Raw genomic sequence first — 12,920 nt, forward strand, 5'->3', positions numbered from 1 at the left:
GCATGGATGGTCATTTTCCCAAAGGGAATAATTACACATTTTTTGCATTGTGTTTTAGGTCATGGTTCTGGCATTAAAATAAATAAATGAGTGGCTGATGGATGAAGCTTCTCTTAATAAATGCAAAAATCCAAAGTATAAAAAAGAGAGAGCACACAAGGCAACGACAGGTAAACGATTTATTCCAGGTCAGTAAGCGCTTTCACTTCTCGATGGACGCTTCATCAGACTTTAATAATACAATGCCCAGAACACTCCCCTTTTATAGGTGAAACAATTAATTAAAACCAATTCAACAATTCAATTAGTCACATACCACATATTTAAAGGCATATGAAAACCATAGAAAAATGGCTCAGAGGTTAATTTAAAAATAAATATATACATATCACTATATATTCAAACTAATAATTAATAATGTGTCAAAAGAACATTTAAAATATTTAAAATGTATGTGTTAAAATATCAAAAGTTAATGCATCAGTGGTCTTTCAGCTAAAAATGGCCTTAATAGTACTTTATCATTAAGACCAAAGCCTTTGTCAGCTTGCATTCTAACTATCCACTTGATTTTACGCTGTTCTGTTTGAACATTAACATTTCCTAGCCTACATGTCCTTGGAACTAACTCAAGCACCAAAAAAAGAAATCTATGGGTAGTATTGTGTTGTAAAATATGTCTGGCTAGCGCATTTCCTTCATCCTCCTTATTGATGGCATAGACATGCTCTCTGACCCTGCCCCTTAGGGTGCGATTCGTCATCCCTATATAAAAACTCGGACATCTTATACAGTAGGCTAAATAGATGACATCTCTAGTCTTACAATCTGCATAATGCTTAAAAACATATCTATAATTAGTGGAGGGATGTACAAAATAATTTTTGTTACACATATATTGGCAATGATTACATCCCTACAAGCAAATGTACCTTGCCATTTGGAGACCAATATTTAGCAGTAGTTCTATCAGTAGAACTTCCATACATCCATCTAGCAGGACTAATAATTCTCAGAGATGCAGGATCATTCTACCTTATACTAGCAATAACAGAACTGTCACCATGATTATTAATGATAACTGGCAGATACTAATTTCAGATGAAAAGTTGAGAGAGGTGATGGGAGAATGACCCAGCTTTTCTTATCGAAACAACAACTCTCTTAAGAGACTATTGTGCTATAATGATAATATGTGCTTGAATAAAAGGGTTGAATCTAAACGGCAAGGTACATTTGCTTGTAGGGGATGTAATCATTGCCAATATATGTGCAACAAAAATTATTTTGTACATCCCTCCACTAATTATAGATATGATTTTCAGCATTATGCAGATTGTAAGACTAGAAATGTCATCTATTTAGCTTACTGCATAAGATGTTGGAGTTTCTATATAGGGATGATGAATCGCACCCTAAGGGACAGGGTCAGAGAGCATGTCTATGCCATCAATAAGGAGGATGAAGGAAATGCGCTAGCCAGACATATTTTACAACACAATACTACCCATAGATTTCTTTTTTTTGGTGTTTGAGTTAGTTCCAAGAACATTCCAAAGACATGCATCTGGAGCGTTTCTCCCCGGGCCTCCGCTGAAAACAGGCTCTGTGGAACCTAGTCGGACTTTCCCGGTCAACAAATGTTAAATAAAATAAAATAAATGTAGGCTAGGAAATTTTAAAGTTCAAACAGAACAGCGTGAAATCAAATGGATAGTTAGAATGCAAGTTGACAAAGGCTTTGGTCTTAATGATAAAGTAGTATTAAGGCCATTTTTAGTTGAAAGACCATTGATGCATTAACTTTAGATTTTTTTAACACATGCATTTTAAATATTTTAAATGTTCTTTTGACATATTATTAATTATTAGCTTGAATATATAGTGATATGTATATATTTATTTTTAAATTAACCTCTGTGCCAATGTGTTTTAGAATTTTTCTATGGTTTTCATATGCCTTTAAATATGTGGTATGTGACTAATTGAATTGTTGAATTGGTTTTAATTAATTATTTCACTTATAAAAGGGGAGTGTTTTGAGCATTGTATTATTAAAGTCTGATGAAGCATCCATCAAGACATGAAAGCGCTTACTGACCTGGAATAAATCGTTTACCTATCGTTGCCTTGTGTGTTCACTCTTTTTTATACATTGGCATGGTTCTGGCATTAGTTATTTGTCTGTATCAGACCTTCCTGGAGGATATCTACATCTTTCAGTGATTCAGTGATTGCACTCAGGTTGCAGTCATCAGCAAATCTGGCCAATCAAAGGTCCTCTATATTTGTCGAGTTCAGAAAGGTATATTCTGAATAGCAGAGGCTCCAGAACGTAGCCTGGTGGGAGACCACTAGTAACAAGCCTCTTGGTGGAGGTGGATAGTAACAAGCCTCTTGGTGGAGGTGGATTATCCCACCTTGTCTTCATGTGCCCCATCCATGAGTCATTTGGTTATCCATCAGGTGACATAGGGATTTATGCCTACATTTGTGAGTTTGTCTATAATACCCAAGTTAAATATTGTTTCAAATACCTTTGCCAGGTCAAGGTAGGCAGTATGTACCATTGCCCTCATACATGGCTATAGTGACCTTCTCAAAGAAGTCCACTAGGTTTAGCAGGTATGATCTGCCCTTGACAAAACCAAACTGGGATGATTCAGTGTCTGAAGATTTCTTATGTCTTTGTTTATCAGGTCCATGATAATTCTATTTGTGACCTTGCATATAAGACTAGTCAAATGTATGGGTCTGTAGTTCCCTGGGTCTATTGATGATCCTCCTTTGTGTAGTGGTATGGCAGTTGCAGTCTCCCATTCCCTAGGGATGAAGCCTCTCTGGAGGCTGTGGTTGACTAGCGATTCTTCTGGGCCTGATGGGTCATGTTTCAAGCTATTTAGGAGACACCCATAGCTATCCTAAAAATTATAGACCAATAGCTTGCCTTCTGATGACATATAAACTATAAAAGTTTAAAAGAGTGTATAAAAATGGGTCTATATCAGTTCACCGAAACAGTGAAGTTTGAACACCATATGTTCGAACTTCTAACCACGAAGTACAAAAACATTGAAGTCTTAGAACAGCGATTTTTTTCCCAGGGAAAAAAAATGCTGTTGCAAGAAACACACACACAACACAAGCATACCAAAAAAACAGCAATCCACACACAAACACTTACAATCCTACATCTAACCCTACACTAAACTGTACATACACTACTATCTATCCACTTACCTTAACCCAAACCCTAACCCTAAGGTCTGTCACTATCGCACACTCACCTGACCCACGCCCTAACCCTAACCCACCTATCCTGCCCTAACCCTAAAGTCTGTCACTATCGCACACCCACCTCACCCACACCCTAACCCTAACTCACCTAACCCGTGCCCTAACCCTAATGTCCACACAATCGCACACTTACCTGAACCAGACCCGTAACTTCCCACCACAGTCCTGATAATCACAAAACCATAGAAACGGCCCACCGAATTCTTCCCCTGTGAAAGAATTTGGTGTTCTGTGGCTTCGTGATAATCAGTGTTCAAACTTCACAGTTCGAACAACTGGTGTTCGATCATCAGCCGTTTCGACGGACTGATATAGACCCTATAAAAATATATAAGATACACCCTGCACTGATTGATTACATTACAGCTATGGTGAAACAGTGACAAATCACTTTTCAGTTAAGCCACGATAAAGGACAAATTATTTTTCCAGGGATAAAAATTCAAAGGGGGATATTCTAGTGACTCTCTGTCACTGCTGCTCTTTTGTCTTGCCCTTAATTCATTGAAGTGTTTACTTAACAGATTAGGTCAGAGTTACAATTTGGCTCCCAGAAAACAACAAAGTACAAAGACTTCTCATCCTCTTCCCATCCACTCATTACTATACTTATAACTTATGAACCCTGGAATAGTATGCATAATACATGCCACACTGTAACAAGTACTCTGATTGCTACTCAAGGCATTTACCTGGAAAAGGGTATGTCAAGCCTACAGAGCCTTGCATGACATGGGCCAGCTATGTAGATGAGCAAACAGGCTGTGGGCTGCTCCTCATGTGGAGCTTGGTACTAATGTTTTGCTTTTGGTCAGAGACAAAGTGTAGGGGCATGGTATTCCCAGGAGAGAGTGGTTGTGCTGAGACCAGCAGTTGTAGTTGCCAGGCACCAGCAATTCAGGGGACTCTCCTGTTGTGAGCATTCCTCACAAGGTGATTGTGTCATCGCAGTACATGCTACTTGAGTGATGTGCAACTGCAGGATAACTGTGTAAACACTCCCTCCTTATTGTCACAGGGTGTATGTATGAACCCCCCCCCCACTGCTTTCCTATGGTCTGTACAGACACAGACATGTCGGCTGACTAGCTTCTTGGAAACCATGATGCAATTAAAGTCAATATGTAGTTGTCCACAGGGCAAGTAGCATGCAGTAACAAGCAGTGTCCCCAGATGTCTCAGTAAGTGTCACATTTACAGCCACAAAAGGATGTGGCATGGAAATGATTAGTAACAATGCAGTACTCCTGCAGGTACTGGCCCAAACCCAGTTTGTTTTTTCCCATGGTCAGATCATGACTACCCTAAGCACTGGACATAATTGATTGTTACAGTATGGGATGGATGAGGGGTAAATGACTCACCCCACCTACCATGGTCTGAGAAGGCATCTGACAAGATTAGAACATCATGCATTGTCGATGCACTGTAGAGGTTATTTACAAACTTGTTTGTCAGCCGTTAGATACCCAAGTGTCTGACAGTCATTATCTGGGAAGACAGGATTGTGTAGGCCAGTTACAATGAGGCCAATTACCACAGGACTACACATACACATTATTCCTGTGACTACCCCTCCTAGCCATTCCCTTCTCTGTAGTCAAGGGCACTGTCATTGACCTCAGACTGACTACATTTGCAGATGACTGCAAATAAGGAACTCTCAGTGTTTCCCACACAGAACCAACAGTTACCCAGGATGGGCTGACACACACAGTCAGTTGTTGTCAGAGCCATTGACCAATAATACGTGCCAAGGAATGCACAACACCATACTTTTGTCACTCATCCACCCCTTGGAAAATATCATGTTGTCCCCGCACCTCCAACAGTTGACCCATTAGTTGGAGACTTATGGACACAGAGTGATCTAGTATTTGACTTTCACTGGTCGGTAAGATGTGGGGCTTCATGCACTGTTGCACAACCTATAGAGAAAGGTGTGGCAGAATGTCATTGTTACACTGTATGTGGCATTTATTACACCTACCACTGAGTGCAATGCCACCTTTGGTATGTAAGTACACAGACATGTCTGACACCTGTGACAATTAGCAAGGTCCCACAGTAACCCAATGTACAGTGTACATAACATGTCCAGTGCAGACCATGTCAAGGCTGTAACTGTGTATTCTGTCTCCTACATGCTTTGAAAGGGAGGTGTATGTCTGCCATACTGGGGGGTGCCAGATCCCACTGTTTACTCCCTGCACATCTAAGAAAGGACTAGCATGAGAAGTAGCTGTTCTGCACAACTGCACCTTGACTGTAATATAAATAGGACAGGCTGCAGAGACAGGTATGTACCCCTGAGACTACACACTACATGTAACAGTCTCTCTATCCATGTGAAGCACACTCCTGCTATAATGCACATCATGTGCAAGTTACACAATGGGATGCAGAACAAAGGCAATCATAACTGGTTTAGGACAAATGTCTGTCATGGACATGGGAATTGTAGATGGTGCATCTTCTACACCATAGCTTGTAGATGTGTCAGCTCTCAGACCCTGATTGCACTTATCAAGGATACCACACCGTGTCAGAGAGTACGGATGCATAAGTAGGCTGCATGAAGCCATTGTCCACGTTAGCCTGTGATACACATATGAAACTATGGAGCCATGCACCTCTACTGTTTTACCTTTGTGAAGACATTTTGCTTCTGTGCTGACATTCCTTCCTATGCTCTGACATATATGGGTTTATTTCAGCAGTGTACCCATAGGCGTGCCTCAAGCGATTCTGCACCTGAAACATAAACATTTCTATGAGACACTGCTTATTGTGTAAGTATACAGCCATCACAACATCACTCAACTTAATTTATATAACATAATGTGGTTTACTCATTACAACTGGCAGTAGACAATATCTGTCAGTGACCGGTGCAGGTGGCATGTGAAAGGCAACAGTGGATTAAAGAAATACATAGTGATTTAGGTAGTCACCTTGTGCATCAGACACATAGCTTCATTTCCCTGCATCAATGACAAGGATTACATGGATGAAGCACAGGTATCATCACTTTCACAGGGTGTTGTGTGGTGGTGCAGGAGGCCTAGGCTGACCCAATGGGTTGGCAAGCATGTGTGTGAGTCAGGAAGTGAAACAGGCAAGATGGTCTGCGGTATGTGCTGTGTATGTCTGCAGGTGACCTGATTGTAATAGTGGTGTGTGTCTGCATGAGCACAGCCAAGCTCAGTGCTAGCCCTAGATGACTGCATGTTGTACAGCTTTGAATTGTGCATGGCAGAGCTGTCAGTTCACTGTCTCCACCCCAAACATGGGAACTGACTCTGCCAGGAGTTGCACTGGCACCTCCATGTCCAAGGCCAGAAGCGGTGCTACTATCTGAGGGTGACTGTTATCTGCTGGGACCGTGTCCCCCACAGGAATGTCTGGAACTATGGGCCCATGGCCTGCCATGTCTTGGCGTGGACAGCACACTCAGCTCTGGGGCACTGGATGAACTGCCACTACAGAAACATGAATGAGCATGGCCATGTGGACTCTCAGCAGATGTAGCTGCTGACCTACATCCATGAGTCTGACGCTCAACTCCAATCAGATGTTCCATCACAGACAATGACTGTTCCAAGAGAGATATTTTGTGATTGTTCTTAGATCACTATCTTTCCACTGGGTCAGTCAACTGATCCAGGGTATCAGTATCGCAGTAGAGGCAGTCACAGAGGTCAGACTGTGTTGCATCCATAACCCTGAGCATTCATCTGGAGGTCCTTTCAGAACATGTCTGTGCCTCCTTGATGGCCCTAAACATACGCCAAGTGACACATGATGAGACATCTGCAACAGGTGGTGGAAGGACAGCAGGTCTTCTATGAGCACCTCTATCAATCTGCCTGTGTGGAACCTCGCCATATCTTTGGCTATGGCCAATATCAACACTCACTGCAGCCATAGTAGTCACACTTTCCTGTTCAGTTTCCCCATCCTCTGACTGTCCAATATCTGTGGCCTCAGGGGGATGGGTATGCATAGACATACTGACTGTGTATGGTGATAATGAGGCAGAAGAGGGACATAAACCTCTGTGACAGATTCAGACCCTGCAACCCCCACCTGTGTCTCACTTTGGCCACCATCATCATCAGAACCTTCAGAGACACTGACATCAGATTGTGAAGGGGCCAGTGACCAACCCCCCCCCCCCCGGTCACTTGTGATAAAAAGAGAAAAGTGGTACATTAATACATGTACTACTATGCTCTACAGTACTATCTTGCAATATATGTTAAGCTGTAGACAATGCTGTCCATATTACAGACTTGTTTAACCCCCAGCATCATATACCAGGACCTGAGGACATTATTTTCTAACAGACATATGCAGTTACTCATAAAGAATAAGCTCCTTAATTAAGATTCTCATGAACAACAGTGATGTACACTGTTGACATTTGTCAAAACTCTGCACAGTTGACACATAAGGCAATCTGTACTGTCCTGCAAATACTGCAAATCTATCAGTGTGGTCACAAATACAAGGCATAGGTATGATTGTAAACCATGTTCTGTTGGTAAAACTCTGCGAGGTTGGCAATCATACAGACAGTACATCAATCCAGCTGGCAGGCCTAGGATTACACTGTAGTGAATACTATGCACTAAATCTACAGCTGTAACAGAACAGTGTTATGCTTACCAGGAGCAGGAGCATGGCTGCGTCTGATTCCTGACGGTCTTGTGGAAACATGAGGGAGAGGTAATATAAACTGCACTATGACAGGCTACTATGTCCAAATAACTCACATTTACAGTATATGCTATGTTTATTGGTCTGTTGGACACAATCTGAGCATGGGATTCACACTGCAACTAACCTCCTTCCCCCACATAAATATACCTGCCAGCCACATAAAACTATGGACAGCCTGGCACACTGAATGCTACAGTATTGCAATGTTGATCCAAGTAAGCATACCTGGATGTTCCTCTTGCATGGAAACGGTGGCAACCCCATCCATGACATACCATGTGATGGATGCCTGGGAGCTGGCCTTGTTCCTAGGTTCGCCAGGAATTCCTCAGTGGCTGACAGTGGTTGTTCCACTGCAAGCCCTCCACCAGAGACAACACAATCCCTGGCCACATCTGCTGCTCTACTGCGGGCATCACTTATCATGTTGGTTGCACGATATTGCACCTGCTCATATATCCTGCTCCGGTGACCAATTTCATTTACATTGCAAACCAGGTTGGCCCACAATGCTGCCAGCTCTTCCTTGTTTGTCCACCCCTTGGACAGTAGGAGTTGGTGGTGGTGACGCAGGGCTTCCAGGACAGTATTGTTTTCTGACTCTGTAAAAGGGCCCTGATGTCGGTAATACATATTCCCTGAAAGACAACAAAACAGGAACATATGTCAGGATCACATACGTGGAAGTATAGTATGTAGAAGTACAGCAATAACAGATGGCTACCAGTAGTGACTGCTTGGTTACACATCTTATATTCAACAACATGTAAACATAGTAAGGTTGTAGATGTGAGTAGGATAGTAACAGTAGTCATCTATTCCTGCTTGTGCCACAACAGATACTGTTGTATGATCACACACCCAACACAGCAGTGCATTAAGTTGTGGCCCGTAGGTGTAAACCCTCCTTATAATATTTAAAACCAGCAGTGACACACAAATAGCAGTGTAGTATTGCTAACACTATCAGCAGGCAATTTCCAGGAGGGTGGAATATCTAATTAACACAGAGCAGTCTAACAGTACTGCACTCTAGTTCCTCTGTAGGTGTAACTCATCTACAGATCAATGACATGTCAGCAGTACAGTTCCAAGCAAGGCTTACTGCTATAATCACCATTCCCCCTAAGTACATGGACACATATGCATCATATTGGAAACAAAATGGTTACATACCTGATGGAGTACAATACTCCTCTGTTGAACGATACTGATATATAGATGTTGTGGCAGTGAGCTGACCATGGAAAGTAACTCTCATACATAATGTTTTCCCTAGCTAGCTGTTTGCCTTTTTAACATGGTTCTGTATTAGCAAGTGATTGCCTATGAACCAATCTTTGTTCTGAAATGCTAATTGCAGCCAACACAGCTGATTTTCAATATAATCAGCCAATCCCATGCAACCACTGAACAAGATCTAAGGCCTCAATGTAGATTGCAACCCCTTTCTCATATGTTGGGTTGGAAATTACTGGGGTACAGATACTGCATTATGGCATAGAGAATGTCTGTAGCTGCTACTATTTAAATACAAATGTGTGTGCTACAGGCTGAAACTGAAGGTGATGCTGCAGGCAATAGGCATAGGCAGAGAGGGTGAACACTTTATAGGACAACAAGTTTTAAGAGTATGTGTGGAACCTGTGGCTGCCTCATTGTCTAGGCAGGGCCAGATTGAGAGTACACACCCCACTGGGATGTAAGGTATGTGGGTCAGGTAAGTCTGTCAGCCAATGGTATCAGTAAGGCAATGCACAGCAAAATGCTTCGTGTGTCTTAGAAAACAGGTAGCCATACATTAACCATGATGTCACACAGATGGACAACTGACAGGTAACGTGTTAGGTCATGGTAGTTTCCTGTTGAGTGTGTGCTGACAACCCCAACCTCAACCTCCATATACATGTGTTACTTGTGCAGCTGTGGTTGTCCATGATATCACCAACAAAATGCTGTGGGCTGCAGTGTGATATTACTGGGCCACAGTTTCAGTACATGCTTCAACATCCTCTGGGAATTCAGGCTATTGCATTATCTGATATTCTATGCACTTTATAGTGTTACATTCCAACTGTACTCCTTTGGATGGATAAATGGGTGATGAGACAGACATACCTATAGGTTCAAAGGTTCATAGGTAGGTACTAGGCTATTGGCCCTAGGGCCTATACAAGCCTAGCCAAAAAGGTACCCTGGCTTTTGCCACCCAAGAAAATTATTTTCCTGTGCCCCTGTCAAGCAGAACCACAGAAGTGATCCCCAGGGTGAATTTCCTATTACCCATCCAATCATCAAGATTTTTCTTGAAGAGTGCTAATGAGGAGCTCTGTTTGACATAGATAGGTAGTCTGTTCCAGAGTATGGGAAGTCTCTGGGACAGGAATCTATCCCTCCATCATGTTCTGTTTATTGTGGTGACAAGGTTTAGGTCCCTAGAGTGTGTATCTCTGAGTGATTGGGATTTCTTTAAGTGGAGCATGTCCAACAGCTCTGGGTTTTACATAGCTTTGTATGTTAGGCAGAGATTGCCTCTGAGTAGGCGATATGCGACAGAGTAAAGCTGGAGTTTTTTGAGACGGTCTGCGTAAGGCATCTGTTTGAGGCCAGTAATCCTCTTTGTGAGGTATTTTTGCGGCCTTTCCAGTTGTTGTAGATGTCTTGTGAGGTACATACCAAAAGGAGTGTTGTACTCTATAATGGGTCTAATGAGTGATGAGTAGAGAGGAACAATGACCTCTTTTTTTCTGGATGAGAAACCTTTTGTGATGAGGTGTGCCATGTAGAAGGATTTCCTGACCACTGTGGCGATGTGATTATCAAAGGAGGAACTTTATAATACTGATGGCCACATACATGTATTTTCATTGGTAGATGCAGCTGCACTTGAACCCAGGACCTTGTGTACCAAAAAGTTATGCTGTCAATGCATTTTACAGACTGAGATATAGAGTCACTGTTATAGCAGGTGAATTTTTACATGTTGTAGTTATCATTCCACAGTTGCCTGCTGTTAAATACACACTTATATCTATTATTATGTGTAATCCTTAAGAGTGCTAAAGTTGTATACCAGAGTCTCACTTAAAACCCCCTTTTCCATTAATGTTTTATCAAGTGTATTCGTGCATGTTGTACATATAATTGCAGGGTTACCTGCTATCACTTACCTCACATCTAACCTTATGTGTGTGCCTCTGTAGTGATGTATTTGTGTATTACAGTACCAATTACAGCACTATTTCTGTATAATTCTCTTATCTGATTCGCACGGTGCAGCATGATGTGCAGCACCATTTAAAACACTTAACGAGGGCAACCACAGTATTAGTGTGTTTTGCTTAAAACACATGTTTTCAATACAAGCTCTATGGCTTAGTGGGATGATCTATTGTTCTTTAGGTGTGATGGTTGTGGGTTTGAAATAGGGTACAGGTGTGCTCTTTGCATGTGATTAATATTGTTCCAAAAGCATATATCAGTATAGCTCTATTTAGCATAGCTAAGTGATGCGGCTGCACTGCATCACACTAAAATCGAATAGAAAAATGGGGAAATAGGACAGTGGTGAAAAGGGGTGCAAGCAGGGGAAAAAACATAGTGAAAGGCAGGTAAGGATGTGCAAGAGGGGTGTAGGAAAGAACCATAGCTAGCCATTTCTTCATCACCAACAACTGGCACTGTGACAGAATTTTTAGCTGAATTTGGACTTTCACCACCAGAGAGGGCTGATGACAACCTAACTGTGTTGTCAAGCTAATTGGAACAAATTAAGTGTGTCCAGTGGGCACGTGTGCAAAATGGATTGCTATGTATGCACAAATTACTCTTCCTTTCCCTAAAATCCATCTCCCTAGATAACCATGCTATTCAGTGGTTCCTATCCTATCTGAATGGCACACAACAGGCTGTATTATGGCAGGGCACACTGTCCACCCTGCTACCTCTCACCCTTGGTGTCCCTTAGGGCTCTATTCTAGGTCCTCACCCTTGGTGTCCCTCGGGGCTCTATTCTAGCTCCTCTACTCTTTTCTGTCTTCATAAACAGTCTTCATACTGTCATCCCTGATGCATCCTGCATTCAATATGCAGACGATTCTGCCCTGATCTGTACTACCTCTTCCCGTTTAGACCTGCAAACCTTAACATAAAACACATTTAACACAGTTGAAAATTGTCTCTCATCACCATCTGTTTTTAAATCCCAACAAAACTAAACTGCTCCTCTTTACCCCCACCAGTAGATCCACCCCATTTTCCTTCTCCATATCATCCAACAGTGGTACCTCTATCTCTCCAGGTGACCAGACTAAGCTTTTAGGAGTAATAGTGGACAATAATCTCAAATCTGATCTGCATATCAATAAAACTATAAAAACCATTAATAAGAAGCTTGGCTCATTATATAGAGGCAAACCTTTTCTAACTCCATTAGCTAGGACTGCAATCGTCCGCTCACACCTACTCTCTACCCTTCTATATGTCCCCCTTATACTCTCCAATTTGAGCAAACCTGAACTTAGTAAGCTTTCTCACTGTTACAACCATATTGCCAGATTTGCCATATGCTCAACGTGTAGGGCACTTCACTGTCAAAACCTCAGTCTTCTAGGGTAGCTAGAACTGCCTAGCTTCTGTTCAATCAGCTTATAGTAGCACACAAAATTCTGTACCACCCTGAAAATACTCTGGTACTCAAAAATATCATAAAGTCATACAGTAATTCAAGAAAACTATGATCATCCAATAAACTGTTGGTCCAAACCCACAAAGCCATTAACTCAGCCGGCAACTCCCTGTTTGCCAGTGTCATTGGTAAAACTTGGAATTCACTTCCATCTAACCTTACCCTCGAACCTTCTTTAAGTCTCTTCAAAAAAGGCCTCAAACAGTATTTT

The sequence above is a fragment of the Protopterus annectens genome, chromosome 3.part1 (assembly GCF_019279795.1).
Source record: "Protopterus annectens isolate FY-2018-M chromosome 3.part1, PAN1.0, whole genome shotgun sequence".
In the NCBI taxonomy this organism is placed as follows: Eukaryota; Metazoa; Chordata; order Ceratodontiformes; family Protopteridae; genus Protopterus; species Protopterus annectens.